Consider the following 19,779-nt stretch of genomic DNA (forward strand, 5'->3'; position numbering starts at 1 on the left):
CCTGTGTTGGGTGATGGATCATGGAAACATTTGTGGGTGTTTAGTTTTTACTCTCCTTGTGGAAGAGCTGATGCATAGTTTGTTCTCAAACAGGGCCTTCGCTTTTCTCCATTTACTTTGGAACTTTTCTTTTCTTTCTTTGGTTCTTTCAAATTCAGCAGTAATAGCCTAAATCAAAAAATGGGACTGTACATTTTCTTATATTTTGTAAAGGTAAATATCAACAGTGCGGTGTGTGGAGCTGAGTAAGCAAGCTGACTGGTTGATATAACTCCTTTCAGGAGACTGGTTTGAAACAGAAGAAAGCAATCTTAAACAGGGATTCAGAAGGAAAACAGTCCAGTGTTAAAACAGCGCAAGGGGCTGCGTTGCTGGGGGCATGTTGTTGTTGTTGAGACAATGAAATATGATCAAGTTGGTGTAACAGATTAATACATTTAAAGGCTTGCAGACATCAAAATGCTGCACAGCAGTTCATAAGACTCTTGACACAGGATTTTACAGCTCTGGAAAGTTATCATGAAGGCAACTATTTTATTTTTTGTTGCAAAGATCACGATGGAACCTGTAGAAATATGGCGTTCACATTACACATTAAGTAATCTACCAGGAATGTGGACATGTGCATTTATTTGATTGGCCAAAGCAGCGTTTTGCTGGATGACGTTGTATTGCATTGCAGCAAAAGTTCAGCCTAGTTCTACTTTTTTGCTGGACAAAAAATAAATAATTAAATAATCTTATCCCCATTCAAGTTAGCAGCAGGCTATGAAAAAATAATTTTCTCAGAAACTAGCTTACAGAATAAACCTAAAACACTGTAATTAGACATATTTAGCACCAGAAATGAAAATATATCTTTACACAGTCATCAGTGAACTGTTTAATATTTTAAATGGACTTACGTGGATTGTTGTGAGCAAAATATGGGACATATGTTTTTTTTTTAATAATGGATACTAATGACGTGGGTGGTTCCAAGCCTCGAGTGTCCTGTTTATGTCCCCCTCATTTTATTATTAGCCAGGCTATTTCTGAAAAATAATTGATTATACTCTTTAATACTACTTAATAATTGATTTAATACTTTGCACACTTAAGAATATACTAATATCATTTTAAACCATAAAGCCATTACAAAGTCATGTTAAAATATAATCACTCTCAATATAATAAAAAAAAGTGTAACTTATGTACATTCATGTGTGTGCGTGCCCGATGGGCATCACTCATGGTCCAGTTCATCATAGGAGTGGAAGTCCTTGGACAAAACCTTCTTTAGTTCTTGAAAGTGTTTGAACTTCAGTTCTTTAATTTTCTGGCTGGAAGTGTGCAGTGGGGACACTCTGGTGACACTTCTCTTCTTCCTGAGAGATGAGAATGACTAGGGTTCCCAGTCGTCTGAGTGGAGAATCTTGTACTCCATAGTGCCGTCCACGTTGTTTCTAGTGGATAAATAGATTGAAGAAATTGGAAGGGGGTAGCTGGGTAGTTTAATCTATGAAAATACATCATCATTCATTTTTTTACTTATATTTTCTATTTCTAATCTGAATCTGCAGAGTAATTAGTAACTAGCTGTCAAAATAAATGTAGTGGAGTAAAAAGTACAATATTTCTCTCTGAAATGTAGTGGAGTAGAAGTATACAGTAACATAAAATGGAAATAGTCAAGTTAAGTACACGTAATCTTATCCCCATTCAATTGAGTGACAAATAAGTGGTGGATACTTTCCACCACTGATGTCTATTGACATAGAAGGCAATATTTGTGCAAGAATGAATGTAATGATGTAATTTGTTGCATCATGTGATGCCATGTCAAAGATGGTGAAGTTACGGACACCGAGCTTGGTCTTATAAAAAGAGGGCGGAGGCTTGCAGCTTTAAGGAGAGCAGGAGCCCCTGTAGATCTATGCATCCCACCAAGGTCTTCTCACCTGCCTCTTCTTTGTCCTTCTTCATAGCTTCATAGCTTGTGCAGTGTCTTTTTTAAAGCAGTGCTCTTCCCATGTGGCAGCTTCGATGTTCCCAGCCTTGAATGCATAGCAGGTATCACGCTGGTCTGGTTGAAAAAGAAATGTTGGCGAAAACATGCCTTGACGGAGGCAGGATGCCATGTTCTGCACTAAAGCGCTTATACTCTGTGTGGAGGTGACTGATGGAGTTGAACACAGGCTCCAGGTACATCTTTGACGAAGAGGACCTACAGTAGTGAGATGGAAGTTTTGGAAGGTCCAGAAGGAAGGTCTTAAGGAAATCTTGCTCTTCTGTCCTCACCTTCACTCTCTGTCTTCTCAGGAGTTTTCCCTCTTCTTCCTACCCACTTCAAAAAAACACCACTGCTTTATGCCTAGTGTTAACAGGAACATGTTAACAGGCACACTCTGATTCTTCTCCCACTCTCACTACAAGGTAACAAAAAATGCATGCTGACCTCCTGGATTCGTCTGCCGCCGCTTTACACTGCTCATCTCCACCAAAGATTTCATAAAAAGTTCCTCTCTTTCCAGTACAATTTCCCCCAGAAATATTTAAAGATCTCCTCCCTCTTCAATTCTTCTAGTTCTCTGCAGTGCAGTTTAGTGGACTTTTGGCAGGCCACAGATTGGCATGGCATTCCTATTTGTCTTGCCTCCTTCAAACTAGGCTCTTGATTCTTCCTCCTGTGACAGGAGTCCTCTTCAACTCCTTCTCCTTATGATTAAAAGAAAAAGAGAAAAGAAAAAATTATGTAGTTGCTGTTCTCACACTGTGTCTCAGTGTGTGGATCTGTGTGTGTGTGTCTGTCTGTGAATGTGCATGAGAAAGATAACTTGTGCGTGTGGCTGAACACAAACAGTAGCAAGCCAACTAGTAAACATGTAGCATTCACTTTTCAACAAACACTACTGCATTAAATGCATCATACACACACTTCTATGTGTGCATCAGTGTGTCTACATTATTTAGTGCTGTTCTTATTATTACTTCTTACTCCACTATGATCTGTGAATCGCTTTGACCTGCATTTTTTGTATGAATGGTTCTGTACAAATAAAGCTATTATTGTTGTTATTAATAATACCTCCAGAGGAGGGACCAAGTATGCACACATCCAGGCAAGGTTTAAAGCTATGGGATCAGATCAAAATGTTGCCTTCAAAAAGATAATTTATTTGAAGTCTAACAATGTGGTTATTATACCTACCTTCATTTTCAGATTCATCTGGGACAACAGCAGCAGGAGAATCAACCTGGTCAAATTCAAGTGAAAAGATAGAGGAACACATTTAGTACAATGAATGCAATGTTGACATAATTCATGTTGCTGAGTTAGAATCCTTTGCTCTGGCTAACTTAATCCTAGTTTACTAGTACTATACTTAAGTATCTCCTTTGTGTTCTCTTCAATTCAGAATTTTCAAAGACATTCACATTAAATCAGATGGGCTGATACTTTGTAAAATACAGTAGCAATAAAACATAGCTCAAAGGTTTAAAGCATCTTTGTTTGATTGAGGTAACTAAATCTAGATCTGTGAAGCACTGTGAGCTACATTTGTTGTATGAAAGGTTCTACACAAATAATCCATTTAATTCTAATAATACCTACCTTCAATTCCAGATTCATCAGGTACAAAAGCAGGAGAATCAACCTGGTTATTTTCAAGAGAATCTTGAAAAGATAGAGGAACACATTTAGTATACTGAATGCAATGTTGACATAAATGAATGTTGCTGAGTTTGCATCCTTTGCTCTGGCTGACTTAATCCTAGTTTTCCACAAACCTTCCTCACTGTTGACCCTTGCCTCTGCCTCAACTGCCCTATATTATTTAACATTGACCAATGCACAAAGCTCCTCTAATGAGAAAGACATGTCTATCCTGAAAAAGAGAAGAGTGCACACAACAGACATAACACTCAACATAAATTAAAGTACTCAATTGGAGAAATCAGACATTGATGAATACATCTCGGTCACTAATCTAACATACAAGTAAATAACACCGTCATGATAAAAAGATAGCTTTGGGTTGCCATCACTTGATGGGAGAATGACAACGTTAGCTTAGATGCTGTAATAAGTCTGCCAGGTATTTACAGTATAAACTTGTGTTTACGGACATGACAAATAATCTGACATAATGTTGTCAGTAATGTTAGTTGAGGTTGAGAGCGGCAAAACCCATGTTTGATCGAAGCAAATAGCAGTGTCAACAAAATACTAACTAATGTTTTTTACAAATTTTATAATGTGTTTTATAAAAATATGATAACCCAGAAGTTGTCTGGGTGTGGCCGTTCAAAACGTGTGTTAATACAATATTTTGTCATGCACACAGTGAGTGCAAAGTGGAGACTCGTTTGGTTATGCTATCACACTACAGAGTAGACAAGCAAATTATTTCAAATTATACTATTAAGAAAACATATAGTTGCCAATATATTACATAGCATCAGAGCTCTTGAACTTTTTCAGCATAGAAACAGCTACAACACCAAGTAAGCTAGTTGAGCTAGTTGTAGGATGGTTAACGCTGTATGTAACTTTGTGCAGAACATCATCTTTATAATCACTTAATAGTGAGAGCCAAAGGCTGATGTGTTGCAGACAGGCTTCTCAGTTTTGAAGTAGCTTCATCAGCAAATAAGCAAGCCAATGGTGAGAGTTTTAAAATGTTTTAGTCAACATTTGTTCTATGTGAAAGTGCAATTTTAACCCCCTGTATTCTGGTGCATTCTTTGTCCATTTAGACATGCATAACATTTGCTGTATCATTTTGTCTGACAGCAGTAGGCACCGTAAAATAAAATATTCATCTCTTTCCTTTAGGGTTGCAACAAATTATTTTCATTATTGATTATTTTAAAAAATTGTTCCCTCCAATTAATCGTCACTCTATGAAATTCCCCAAAAATAGTTCTTAGAGCCCAAGGTCACTAATTCAAATGTCTTGTTTTGTCCAGTCAAAAAAAAAAGAAAAGCAGCAAGAAGCTAGAACCAGAGAATATTTGCCATTTTTGCTTGATTAATCAACTGTAACGATTAATTGATGATCGAAATTGTTGCAGATTAATTTTCTGTTGATTGTCTAATCAATTAATCGAATAATTGTTTCAGCTTTAATTTTCTTCTGTCGTACCAAATTTAACAGCATCAAAGTTGTTTCATCACGTCAAGTAGCTATTTATTATTGATTGTTTGTTAAATGTCTCATTTATTCAGAATCAAAATCAGAAATACTTTATTGATCCCCGAAGGGAAACTCTTTGTTACAGCAGCTTGCCTTTACGTCAGTGTACACAGGAGAAAGTACTAGCAAAAAAAATATAATACAATACACTATAAAAACTATAAAAACAGGTCAGAAAATAAATTAAGTACCAAGTGGGTATAAGTATAAAATAAAATAAGTGTGAAGTACAAAGTGGGTTTACCGGTATAATAATGCAGTGTAATAATATAAGTAATGAGTAGTATTGCAACAGCAGTAATGGAGGTATGAGTTATAAATTGGAAAAAGCTAAATATTGCACATGAGTATTACACGGATATTGCACAATTATTCAAGTATTGCAGAGATGTGATGATCAATGTCCAGTTTAGTGACCTAGGGTCACACAGACTAACCCTTAGAGGGAGGAGTTAAAGAGTTTGATGGCCACAGGCAGGAATGACTTCCTGTGGCGCTCTGTGGTGCTTTTTGGGGGGATGAGTCTTCCGCTGAAGGTGCTCCTTTGCTTGACCAGCACGTCATGGAGTGGGTGGGAGACACTGTCCAAGATGGCATGTAGTTTGGCCAGCATCCTCCTCTCTGACACCACCGCCAGAGAGTCCAGCTCCACCCCACAATGTCACTGGCCTTACGGATCAGTTTGTTGAGTCTGTTGGTGTCCGCTACTCTCAGCCTGCTGCCCCAGCATGCAACAGCATACAGGATAGCACTGGCCACCACAGACTCATAAAACATCCTCAGCATTGTCCGGCAGATGTTGAAGGACCTCAGCCTCCTCAGAAAATAGAGGCGGCTCTGGCCCTTCCTGTAAAGAGCTTGAGTGTTCTTAGCCCAGTCCAGTTTATTGTCTAAGTGTACTCCCAGGTACTTGTAGTCCTCTACAATGTCCACACTGACCCCCTGGATGGAAACCGGGGTCACTTCGGTTCCTTGGTCCTCCGTAGATCCACAACCAGCTCCTTAGACTTTGTCACATTGAGCTGCAGATGGTTCTGCTCACACCATGAGACAAAGTTCCCAACCACAGCCCTGTACTCAGACTCATCACCACCGCTGATACATCCCACCACAGCAGAGTCTTCAGAAAACTTCTGAAGGTGGCAGGACTCTGTGTGGTAGCTGAAGTCTGTGGTGTAGATGGTGAAGAGGAAGGGAGAGAGGACAGTCCCCTGAGGGGCCCCAGTGTTGCTGACCACGTTGTCCGATACACAGTGCTGCAGGCGCACGTACTGATCCAGGACACGAGGGGGGCCTCCACCTACATCGCTGCCAGCTTCTCACCCAGCAGGGCTGGCCGGATGATGTTGAAAGCACTGAAGAAGTCAAACAACATGATCCTCACCGTGCTTGCCGGCTTGTCCAGGTGAGTGTGGATGCGGTTCAGCAGGAAGATGATGGCGTTGTCAGCTCGTTCGTTTATTTGCAAAAGAAAAGTCTGGAGAGAAGCTATTCCTTAATTTGGCATTTATTAAAGTATTGCAGGATCAAAAGCATCTTGTACAAGGATCTTTTCTATTCAGAAAACCACAGTCAGCAAGCTGTTAATCTGTAGTCATCATCCTAGAAAAGAATGCTATTCTTAACATTACACAGAGTTTTAAATGAAAATGTACAACTATCTGATAGGTTTCTACAGAGGTGGGGAGGAGCTGTGGTTTAGACTTAGCTCTCCCTTCGGTGGTGCACAGGCTGGTCCCAGCCTCTTGGCACACGATTCCACCGTGTGGAGACAGCGCCCTAGTGGAGGAATCCTACACTTCCTCTGTTTGTAAGTTGCTAAAGTCTCTGCTTCGTTCCCCAAAACTGGTGCTTTTCCTCTCGTGGTCATTACAATACATACTGTCCTCAGTACATGATGTTCTTTCTGATATCCCTGTTTCTTTGTATAAATGTAAGCCTGTTTGCAACAGCTAACCAACTTTTCCCTGCAATCAGCAAGTCTGCAGGACAACACACTTGTTAAGCCTCATGCCCTGTGTGTGTGTATATCTGTACAAAAGTTTCAACATGGTATTAATTTAGTAGGCAAGCAACCTTCATTTAAATTTTTAATTCTCACAGCGTCCTCAACTCCCAGCCGGGGCTGGTAGGCGAACTGAAGGGGGTCTAGGAGGGGTCTTATCATGGGCCGCAGCTGTTCCAGCACTAGTCTCTCAAGGGTCTTCATTATGTGGGAGGTCAGTAGTCCTTAGAGCCACTGGGACGTGGCCTCTTCGGCACAGGAATGAGGCAAGATGTCTTCCACAGAACAGGGACCCTCTGGAGACTCAGGCTCAGGTTGATAACATGTTGAAGAATTCCACATAGCTGGGGGGCACAGGCTTTTAGCACCCCGGGGCTAACGCCATCGGGGCCTGCAGCCTTGTTTGAGTGGAGTTTCATCAGCTGTCCTCTCACCTGATCAGCAGTCAGGCACACAGCAGAGGTTACAAGTGGAGGGGGGGGTCATTAGTCTGAAGAGGGCGGTTAGCCTGATGGGGAGGGGGGAGCAGAGTACTCAGAGGAGCTTGAAGGCCGACAGCAGCTGAGTTAGAGGGGGGATGAGCAGGAGCCGGTGTGTCAAATCTGTTAAAGAACAGATTAAGTTTGTTGGCCCTGTCCACGCTGCCTTCAACCCCTCTGCTGCCAGTCGGTCCGAAGCCAGTGATGGTCTTCATGCCGCTCCAGACCTCTCTCGTGTTGTTCTGCTGGAGTTTCCGCTCCAGCTTCCTCCTGTACTTCTCCTTGGCCTCCCTGATTTTCACCTTCAGGTCGGCCTGGATAGCCCTCACCTCCTCCCTATTACCATCAGTAAAGGCCCTCCTCTTGGCATTCAGGATGTCTTTGATGTCCTTTGTTACCCACGGTTTGTTATTTGGATAACAATGGACCATCTTAGTTGGGACATTGCAGTCCACACAGAAGTTAATGTAGCCAGTATTGCACTCAGTGAGCCCGTCAATGTCCTCTCCATGAGGCTCACAGAGTGTGTCCCAGTTTGTCACCTCAAAACATTCCTGCAGTGTCTCGTAGGCCTCCCCTGACCATCTCCTAACTGTCCTTGTGGTTGCGGGCTGCCTTTTAACCAGAGGCACATAGCAGGGTTTGAGGTGAACCTGGTTGTGGTCTGACTTACCCGGGGGGAGGGGGGAAGAGCTGTATGCATCCTTAACGTTAGCATACAGCAGGTTCAGTGTCCTCTCCTCTCTAGTAGGACAATTCACATACTGGGTGAAATTAGTCAGTGTTGTTGAAACACTGACATGGTTGAAATCACCCGAGATTAATATGAGTGCACTCGGGTGTTGAGTCTGGAGATGTGCTATGGCGGTGTGAATGGCGTTGCACGCCGATGCTGGGTTAGCAGAGGGGAGGATGTAAAGAGCCACAACAATGGCATGTGAAAATTCACGTGGCAAATAATATGCCCGGAGTCCCACAGCTAACAGTTCAATGTCCGGGCTACAGATACTCTGCTTGACATTACCAGAGTTATACCATCTTTTGTTAACCAGAAAGCAAGCCCACCGCCTTTCCGCTTACCGCTCCCGGTGTGATCCCTGTTGGCCCGAACAGTCTGAAAGCCATCGATGGAAACGTTATGGTCTGGGATATCCTGGTGTAGCCATGTCTCCGAGAAGCACATCAAACTACACTCACGGAACTCCGTCTGACTCCTGGCTAATGCTGTTAGCTCGTCCATTTTATTTGCCAGCGATCTCACGTTGCCTGTGACGAGAGAAGGCAGACACGGCTTAAACCTCTTGTTCATAAGTCTCTTTTGTCTGCACCCCTCTCTCTTCCCTCGCCGCTTCGTTCCTCCTCTGCATCCTCGGTGTGTCCTCCTCCAGATCTCAGCGGTGACATCGGTTGTCCTGGGCGCCATGCCGCTCGGCTTCAGCGCGATCAGCTGTTCCCTGGTGTCTGCAGCGGTGCCCCGACCGAGTAGCAGAATAAGAAGTTCCACGGCGAAAAAAAGTACCAAAACACTTTCTACTCTCATTTTCGTAAAGAGCGTAGTTTAAATTATACTTACACACAAGTTACTCAAGTTTGCAAGAAAAGAGAAAGCTAAAAGTTGGAAAAAGTAAGACGACGAGACGGAGCTACGGCAACAGGCAGCATGCGGGCTGGTGCATGCGCACTTCGTCTTGTCTTATTTTCTTTTTTTTTAATGTCTCCACTTTTGCATGCCATGGATTTAAAAAAAAAAAAAAAACTTTTGTATCTGTTTGTATGAACTTTTTAAGATAAAAATATTATTTATGAACTATGAATAACTAGCCTATAAAACAGGTTTTAGATTGTATTCAGAAAAAACACTCAGTATTTTAGGCTTCATTATAATATTAATGATTTTAACTTACAATTTATGTCATGGTCCACTTAGTATGTGGCAAAATGTCAATGAGATGTGATGAGTATTAAATCTATAGCTGGAACAATATGGAACAGCGAGTCAGGTAGACTCACACCTGGCCCACAGTTTGAGCCCAACAGGAAATGCTGTTAACCCCCGATGACCGTCCATGATAAATGTCAACTGAAGTGTTGGTGTTAAAAAGTAAGCTATAGGCTCTTTATTTCCCATCACTTCAGCTTCAATACTACGTCTGTGTCTACACAGGATGCGCACAGGCACTGTATCTACGTTGGCAGTAAAATGTCCCTTTCAAAGATATATTTTTTGTTGTGATTAATTTTTTGACTCATAAAAGCGCTCTCTCTGTGCCGGCAGATTGCAGCCCAACTTCAACGTCTTAACGAAAAACTTAAGTCGCCAAAACCCACGTGTAGCCGCTGGTCCCTTTTTATTGTCACAAGCCAGGTCACTTGATTGCTGTTTGCTGGCTCTTAAAAGAAAAGGACAACCAAATGAAACAACACTTATGATGGCGGCAGGGATTCCAACAATCCCACAAGGTCAACAAGGGCATGTTGAATGACTAATAAAACGTGCCCATGGGTAGACCAAAAGTAAGTCCTATCTTCTATTTTTCATATTTTCCAATCTTTTCAGCTTTGTGTCATTTTAACCAACGCAACCCTGTTACTCATTATCAGAATAAGATATTTTATTTATATAACTAAGTTTGTCCTTGACCTTGACAGTAACAAAACATTCCACAGCTAGCATCTATTCCTGAGAAAAAGCTAACATTAGCATTGATTTGCAACCCTGTTACTGTAACTAGAGTAAGAGGGTTGCACTACAGTAACAGGGTTGCATCTCCTTCTGTTCACTCAGAAGGGACAATCTATTATCTATAGTCAAATTAAATGTGTATGTATAATTTAGCATAATGCACAATGTTTTAAATGCATTACCATATTTTCCAGACTATAAATTCTTCTTTTATTGCCACCAGATAGCCTAAGCATATTAAGGTTGCAACAACTACCTGGATGGGATTATTAACTCAATATGAACTCATCTGTGTTTAAATCATGTTCAGATCATTTTCAGTAGGTTAATAGACATTTACTTAAGTTTTAAATTGATTTTTACAGAGTTCTTGGACTCTCTTGAGTGCTGCTGAAAAGCAGCAGCGCTACCGTGCCAGGTGTGATGCTGATGAACAGAGGAGACAGCAGTCCTTAGAAAAAGAGAGACAAGTGGAGGAAATATGTAATAACAGGGAAGAAGAAAAGGCAAAAAGATTGCAGTGTGAGAGTGCAGCGTGCCCAGCGAAAAAGTGGAAAGAGGCACATAAGAGGAGTAATGCCAGGAAAAAGGTACTTGAAGGATTAAACACCACTCCAGTTGGCCCTGGCTCCACCAGGGGGTCACTCTATCAACTGGGAAAATTGTCTACCGCGACGTCAGCTGCATGTGCTCTGCAACAGAGAATCTGGAGTGTGATTGCCAAAAAAACAAGCGCTTTAGCTTTAATCCCACAGATGACCACACAGAAGACCCCATACACAGCACACCAGAAGAAGTGCAGTGGCACAGTCCATAGGTTGTCTTTTTTTTTCTGGCCTCCATCAGAGAACATTGCCTCACACCACATAGCCATTACAAGAGAGATATGGGATACTCTGGCCAGCCACGAAAATGAAATCTGAACATTATAACATCAGCTTTCTAAAATGATGATCAGTTCATGACTATTTTTAGTATGCTCATTCATTTTAATGCCAGGTTGTTGGCCTACTGTAATATGACTATTTTGTATTTGCTTGTCCATTGAATATTTGATCAGATCCAGTTTGTGGTCTTGTTGACATGTTTTTTTTTATCATTCCTACTCCTACATCCTGTTGATCCTTAATCGAAAAGATATATAAAATATTATTAAACAATATTCCTGTGAAACGTGTGACTATTGAAAAGTTGGGCAAGATAGACTTCAAAAGTTATTTAAATTAATATGTCAAGTCTTATATGAAATTAAATTAGTATTCAATGTGAATGTGATTTATTTATTTATTTTTACTTAATGGTAAAGGATTTATTATACAATATTTTAAAATAAAATTTTTCAGGTTCCTGAGTATTAGTAACAGGTTTGCGCCAATCATAGCACAAAACAAATTAAAACATCTCATAAAAAGTGTACCTTTGATACCTTTGAGGAAGAACCTCCACTTTGTAACAGCGCTGTACAATCAGAGTGGAGTATTTCTGTAGCTTCAACAAATCCAACAGAGTGGTACATCTTCTCTCTAGCTAATCGCGTCCCGTCAATTTCAGGAGTCACATTCTCCTGTTAAACTTTAATTTATCATATCAAAAATGTAAGCTTATTAATTCAATATTTTTGAACCACAACCTCCAGTATTTGGATCAAGTAGTTTGTGAAAAATAAGGTGTTAAATAGCTACAGCTGTTTATTCAATGATACATATTTAATCAACATTTACATAAATATAAGTATTGGATCAAACTCGGTATCAGCAGATACATAATATTCAAGGACTTGGATCAGGATCGGGGCCATAAAACTTGATCTGGACATCCCTAGGAAATACAATATTGTGGTTAATTTGACATAAGACATTTTGGCCCTTTTTACATATGTACATGTATTGTGGAAACATCTGCTGTCAAGGGATATAACTGTACTTCTAATCAATTAATAATGAAAACACAAATAGGAAAATAATGTTCTGTAGGGTGTGTGTGCAAAATAGCCACTGAAGTTTTGGTAATACTCCTTAAAAGTGACTTTAATGTGATTGTTAGTGCATTACAGCATCCTGCTGGCTCCTCCTTCCTTCTTAACACATATTCCACTTTAGCCCTTTTAGTTTCGTTTTATTGGCTGCTCTAAAGAGCTCTGTGAAAGGATCTGTTAGCGCAGACAAGTTCAGTCCATCTCAAGAGACTCTTTGACTGCAGTGCAGTCATTGAATAGCTGGCCGTGGAAGCAGGCTCTTTTAAGGTGGGGGGGTTTAAGCCCCTGTCTGGTGGTATAGGAGTCTTATGGGAACTGCAGCCAACACCCCACCCCCCGCTACCCTTCCTCCAGCATGCCTAGCATTCTACAACCCCCTGTACTCAGGGCAACAGGCAGAAAGGCAGAAATAGACATTGGAGGGAAAGCTGGCAGGGAAACTTGGGCAGTGCTGATCTCACACTAGATGATATTTGAAACAATTTCAGTTTCACCCTCATTTCTATGTCGCACTTCCATCTTGAGTCATTTAGTGTGCGGACTCACGCTGTTATAACTGTTTTTATTTTCTTACAACACATTTAAACTTGCTTCATATTATCATAAGTCTTAGGTTTTGCTGAGAAAGAACCTGATACGTCTACACTGTCAGCCACCAGTAGGTAAGCTGTCTTTGGGACAGCAGGCTGTAGTAAACGTGATGATGCTGGCCCATGCATTTTGACAGTTTTCTTGGTTTGGAATGTGTGACAACAAATGCAGTGGCTGAATGAGCAACAGATGGTTAGATAATGTCTTTGGCATCTGAGGCCAAAAATATTATTAGTCACAGAGAATGGTGGTGGTAGCCTATGTGCTGTGTTATTCTATTTTAGGCCAATGAACTACCTAAGACAAGACAAGTTCTAGTGTATTTAGTAATTGTAGCATGTCCTCCTGTCTCTCAGTTTTGATTTTCTGACAAAAGGCATGATTAAAAACATCTGTGAAAGACTACTACTAAAATACATGCATCCCTAGGCCTGAATATCCATGATAATATGATATTTGGTCTGTTCTTTTTGTCACTTTATTATGCTTCTGCGCCGGCGATAGCCATGGCCGGAGGCATAATGTTTTCGGGTTGTCCATCCGTCCAACCCATTCTTGTGATAGTGATATCTCAGGAACACCTTAAGAGAATTTCTTCAAATTTGGCACACACGTCCACTTGGACACAAGGTTGAACTGATTTAGAATTTGGTGGTCAAAGGTCAAGGTTACTGTGACCCCACAAAACTCGTTTTTGTCCATAACTTGAGAATTGATGTGGCAATTATGACAAAATTTCACACAGATGTTTAATGGGATACAGCAATGAAGTGAGAACATTTTTTACCCAAAAGGTCAATGTTCAACTTCATTATGACATCTTAATGTCCTGGAAAAACACTTTTTTGGCCATTATTTAACACCATAACTCAGGAACAGAAGGGGAGATTGTGACCATATTTCACAGTTGATCAGACACTGAATAGGTGACACTTTTGACTCAAAGGTCATTGTGATCTCAAAATAGGTTTCTAGCCATAATTCCAGATTTCACACACGTTGACTGGGATGACACAATAAAGTAAAGTAAACAGTAAAAAGAGTAAACAGTAACTAGCACAGTACGGGTCCATTGTGCCTTTCACTTCCTACCTCATTCTGAATTTCGAGTGTCATCAGAATCACGTGACTATGATTTTCTGGCCATTGAGCAGCTCCACTGGAGCGGTTGAGGTTAAGAGCCAAAAAATACACTTTATACCTTTTTTTTTTTTTTAAATTCAATTCCTTCCAAGTATTCACTACATAAATTAAATGAGTCTGGACATGCATGGATGTAAACTGCAACTTGACTGGTTGGTGGAGGTATACAACTGCATAATTCTAGTTATGCATAGGTCACCTTATCATTTGGTCTGTTCTTGTTCTTTTATTGAATGGACCCTTTCAATGTCATCCACCTCTCTGATGGCTGTCTTAGTGATGATGATAACCTGAACTGAATTCAGTGAAACCTTGTGTTGAATAGAGTGTGTCCCAAGGAAAATTTATGTTTTAACATCCCATTGTCCTTGTTCGTCATCTTATTCTTCAGCTTATTTACTGCTTTAGTTTTAAATGGTTCCCAACAAAAGTGTGTGTGTTCATGGTAATAAAGGAACATGTCACCCAGTGCAGCAGTGTGAATCACAAATGTGTTTTCAGTTGTTAATTTGAGAATAATGAAGCTCTATGACGACAAATAAGATATATCAGGATGCACAGACAATACTAATTAGTAGGATCAATTCGTTGTTGGTTTTGGTCTTTTAACGGGATTTGTTGACAGAAATATACAATATCACCAGACATACCCTTCAATCGAGTGATAAGGTATAGAACACATAGTTAAGTCATTGTTAAATACTTACACTGTTAAATTATAGAAGATCAAACAGCTAACATTTTATCACTCAGGGTGTCTTTATTAAAGTAAAAGAGAAATGATTTGTGTCAAATAATTTTGTGGTTGAAGAGCAAGCTCTGGGTGATGAAGATTCCCTGGCAAATGTCATATTGCCACAACAACAATAAATACTATCTCCCAGTTTGTTAATGCTCGTTAAAATCCACCTACACAGGTGTTGTCAGTTAGTCTGGCTGAATAGTCTTTTTTTCAGGTTGAAGTTGGGTAGAGTTATGCTGGAAGTTTGCTGAGGCCACCAAACAAGAATCATAAAGGTGTACATTTTCCTGCCCTAACAGGTGCAGTAAAACTAACAGGAAGGTGAGGGAGATGTCAATCAAGCACAGTCTGTACACTGTAAATAGATGATGTTTATTTAGGCAAAATAAGTGAAAACACCAGTGTAGGGGGACCATTGCTGTGTAAGGGATTTCAAATCAGACAAATTAATTTATGAAGCAATGTGACATTCGACAGTTTGCTCGTTTTTAAAGGCCTTCTTCACGGCAGACATTTTGACTTGCTTTAGTTGGAAAAGCTTACATTAATGATAGGTCTTTTCCTTTTAAAAGTCCTAGTAAGCCATGCACAATACCAGGGCTCTGTTTGTGAATTTCATTCAAGTTTCTAAGATTGGTCTGAAACAGTTTGAGATCTGTGGTTGATCCTTTCCAAAAGCTGCCAGTCCTTCTGATTCAAACATCCTAGATACCATAATTATGGCTCAAAGGCTATCTTATGAATTTGTGATTAACAAGTTTATTACTTTCTCGTAGAAACCACCGGCTGGTGGATGTGTTTGTGATCATTGTGACTCATCGTTTATACAAATGCTGTAAATTAAAGCCTCTCAGAAATTTGTTTAAATCTGGTTAACCTTCATGCATTTCACTGACTTGTTTCTGTAATTCACGTGGTAAGGAGGCGGGGAGTTCACTTAAAGTTAGTAAGTCATTCTATAGTGCTGCTGCTGTGTGTGTGTCTGTGTGTGTGTGTGTGTGTGTGTGTGTGTGTGTGTGTGTGTGTGTTGAATTTCTACACTCTTGCCAGTTATGGTGTTGATCTGGTTGCTAGGCAGCAGCTGGCCTCAGCTCTGGAATGGACCTCATTAAGAGAGGAGGAGGATGGGGAGGGAGAAGGGGTGAACTATTTTGCTTACAATCTATTCACAGAAACTAGTGTTAGCTAGTTTAATTTAGATATTATCTTTTGCCACATTCTCTATTTTGAATGTATTGAAGTATGAGTTTTATAAACTATCCGAACCCATTTAGAGCGGAATGGTGTCTGTTGTGTCCTTCAGTGTTTTATTTTTCTACTGCTGTGTGTATTGCTTGTTCCTGTGTGCCTTCTGAGGTATAAGCTTACTCTAGTTATGTTTAGGATTTCTTTGTCCTGGGCCATACAAAAGGGCTCAGGAAGGCTTATGTCAATGTAAACCACCCTAAAGAACAATACATTTCAGTAACTAGGTCGAAAAACATGTGTATGGCTGGACCGTGGTCAGTGTGCTATATTGTGGCCAAATTGTTACATGTATAGTCAGTAGTTGTGTTTCCATCTAATTGTCAAGCGATTTTGAAGCACACTTTTGAAATGTCGCAAAAAATAATGCGAATTAGACGCGTTTCCATCAGCTGGTTTGGAGCAAATAAACTAGGCTATGCAAAGCATAGTTTCGTCAGAAGTTGGCGGTATAGGCTACGTTACACATGGCTGTAATAAACAGAGTAGAATAAGAAGAGGTCACGAACCAGTAACCAGTTGCCAACCGCCAATAAACCTCAAAAAAGAAGAAATAAAACCAGTCGGCTTGGCCATCTAAAAAAAGGGGAATATGGGATATGGGTATATCCGGGAAGACGCTGACAGCGGAAACTTCTTCTTCTCTCTGAGCAGAAACAGCTGATCAGTCTTTTGAGTAAAATGTTCGCTACGTCAGAACTTATTCGTAAAAAAGTGTTAATATCTCCCACTAAGCGCATTAACTCTTTTTCGAAAAAAAGGCAAAAACCACCTCAAGCAAGTGTAAAAATGTTTTTGCAAAACTGAAGATGTTTTTTTGAATTTTGAATTTCCATCAACCTTTTTTAATGTGACATTTCAAAATGCGCATAAAAATTCTTTGATGGAAACACAGCTAATGGTAGTGTCTATAATGTTAATTCCTGTATAATAAATGTTCTTGTGCAATTTTCTGTAGTGGTCCCAGCAATATTTGTTCTTAAGGTGTACTGAAGTAGAATATGACATGGTTACGGTATGTTTGAGTCAAAAAAATGTATAAATGCAGTTGCAAGAACAATACTTTCCACTCATATCTTAAGATGTTTGATTTGAAAGAGAACTTATTCTAATTAAAACTATTCTAATCATCCATTAACTCCTCCTGCTCTTTCATTCGTTTCCATCTGCGGGATGACTCTTGATTTTCTGTGCCTTAGTCTGTATTGAGTGTTTTGTCAGAATGATTATTTGGGTTCCTTTAACGGTGCGCTCTCCCTCATGCTTCTTGGCGGATGGAGAGCTGTTAGCTCTCTTACTCTGCTCTGTGCTGGACTGTTAAAGTGCATAACAATCATCTCCACTTCTCACACTAGTAGGTTTTATGTTGTTTTCCAGTTTCTTTCCTTCATGGTGAATATCAGGTATTATACTGTCTCTGTGCCATCTGTGAGCATATGATGTACTGTGATGCGCCATTGTGCTATGAGGCATTGGACTGGTTATTGATTTCTGGTGAAGTGGGTGTGTGTTTGTGCTTGTGGGTACCGGACAGAGCCAGTGCAGCGTGGACCACATCCTACTCCATCCTTATCCCAATAGCGATAGCCTTGGCGGGCGAAGCCTGTACAAAATAGAACTGTAGTTACGTACCAATAATCTATATTCTTTGAGTATAGACGCAGCCCTCTAAGCTTTGGGCCCCACTGGTTCCTTTTTAACTAGCTAAATAAGTTTGTTGGGAGCTGATTGTCCACTCTTGGCTAAACTTATACAGAGGGTGAGACCGAGGTGGGGTCCACATAGTAAGTGGGAGTGGACTAAAAGTCTTCAGTGCTGTGCGAGCGAGCGCTTATACTCTGAACTGAACTAATATTCGCGCCTCTTTCATTTTGAAATCAATGGGTCAATGGGGAAACTCGAGGAAACTAGAGAGAGGGGTAGAGAGAGACGAGCAGGAACAACCACAGATCCAGTCTATACAGCTCCGGAGGCAGAAATACCTGCTGAACATGGCAAGAGAGAAACGAGAAAGCACAAAACTACGGGAGAGAGAGAAGATGTCGAGTTAGTAACATGCAGTAATGGGATAAAAATGCATACAGAGGGAGAGAGGAAAGAGGTGCATCATGGGAAGTCTCCTGGCAGTCTAGGCCTATAGCAGCATAACTAAGGGATGGTTCACGGCTAATCTGAGCCAGCCCTAACTATAAGCTTTATCAAAGAGGAAAGTCTTAAGTCTACTCTTAAATGTGGAGATGGTGTCTGCCTCCCAAATCCAAACTGGGACCTGATTCCACAGGAGAGGAGCTTGATAACTGAAGGCTCTGGTTCTCATTCTACTTTTAAGGACTCTAGGAACCACAAGTAACCCTGCATCCTGGGAGTGCAGTGTTCTAATCGGGTAATAAGGTATTATGAGATCTTTAAGATATGATGGTGCCTGACCATTAAGAGCTTTGTAGGTGAGGAGAAGGATTTTAAATTCTATTCTGGATTTTACAGGGAGCCAATGCAGAGAAGCTTTTCCTAGTTCTTGTCAGTACACGTGCCGCAGCATTCTGGATCAACTGGAGAGTCTTAAGGGACTTATTCGGGCAGCGTGATAATAAGGAATTGCAATAATCCAACCTAGAAGTAACATGCATGCACTAGTTTTTTGGCATCATTTTGAGACAGGATGTGCCTGATTTTTGCAACGTTGCATAAGTGAAAGAAGGCAGTCCTTGAAATTTGTTTCATGTGAGAGTTAAAGGATAAATCCTGATCAAAGATAACTCTGAGGTTCCTTACGGTGCTGCTGGAGGCCAGGGCAGTGCCATCTAGAGTAACTATATCTTTAGATAATATGTCTCAGAAGTGTTTGGGGCCAAGTACAATAACTTCAGTTTTGTCTGAGTTTAACATTAGAAAATTGCAGGTCATCTTTATGTCCTTAAGGCATGCTTGAAGTTTAGCTAACTGGTTAGTTTCATCTGGCTTGAGCGATAGATATAATTGGGTATCATCCGCATAACAATGAAAGTTTATGGAGTGTTTCCTAATAATATTGCCTAGAGGAAGCATATATAAGGTGAATAGAATTGGACCCCAGTACAGAACTCCGTGACTAACTTTGGCATGCACGGAGGACTCACCGTTAACATGTACAAACTGAGATCGATCGGATAGATAAGATTTAAACTGGCTTAGTGCGGTTCCTGTAATACCACTTACATGTTCCAGTCTCTGTAATAGGATGTGATATTCAATGGTGTCGAACGCAGCACAAAGATCTAACAAGACAAGTACAGAGACAAGTCCATTGTCTGATGCAATTAAAAGGTCATTTGTAATTTTCATCAGTGCTGTCTCTATACTATGATGCACTCTAAATCCTGACTGAAAATCCTCAAATAAACTATTGTTATTTAGAAAGTCACACAATTGATTGGCGACTGCTTTCTCAAGGATCTTAGAGAGAAAGGGAAGGTTAGATATAGGTCTATAGTTGGCTAAACCCCATGGATCAAGAGTGGGCTTTTTAAGAAGCGGTTTAATTACAGCTACTTTAAAGGATTGTGGTATATAGCCTGTTAATAAAGACAGATTGATCATATCCAGTAAAGAAGTGCTAACTAAGGGTAAAACGTCTTTAAGCAACCTAGTTGGAATGGGGTCTAAGAGACAGATTGATGGCTTAAATGAATTAATCATCGAAGTTAGTTGAAGAAGGTCGATAGGAGCAAAGCAGTCATAATATATATCAGGTTTTACA

At 40.4% G+C, this 19,779-nt stretch overlaps 1 protein-coding gene and 2 long non-coding RNA genes across 4 annotated transcripts in view; 2 read left to right on the plus strand and 1 right to left on the minus strand.

Annotated features, from left to right (window-relative positions):
* The window catches only part of LOC122872318 (CD81 antigen-like), a 46,545-nt gene that overhangs the window by 943 nt on the left and 25,823 nt on the right, over positions 1-19,779 (plus strand). The window lies entirely within an intron of this gene.
* Positions 1,309-17,806, minus strand: LOC122872368. The gene is made up of 5 exons (XR_006377093.1): positions 17,571-17,806; positions 3,596-3,658; positions 3,191-3,236; positions 1,941-2,697; positions 1,309-1,445 (listed from the first exon to the last, which is right to left on the minus strand). It is a non-coding gene; the product is annotated as an uncharacterized LOC122872368 (long non-coding RNA).
* Positions 9,129-11,520, plus strand: LOC122872405. 2 transcript variants are annotated; one of them, XR_006377120.1, is made up of 3 exons: positions 9,129-9,179; positions 9,940-10,178; positions 10,713-11,520. It is a non-coding gene; the product is annotated as an uncharacterized LOC122872405 (long non-coding RNA). The 2 variants fall into 2 exon arrangements; XR_006377114.1 differs by lacking the exon at positions 9,129-9,179 and having other exon boundaries at positions 9,343-10,178.

Source organism: Siniperca chuatsi, linkage group LG1, assembly GCF_020085105.1.
Source record: "Siniperca chuatsi isolate FFG_IHB_CAS linkage group LG1, ASM2008510v1, whole genome shotgun sequence".
NCBI classification, from domain to species: Eukaryota; Metazoa; Chordata; class Actinopteri; order Centrarchiformes; family Sinipercidae; genus Siniperca; species Siniperca chuatsi.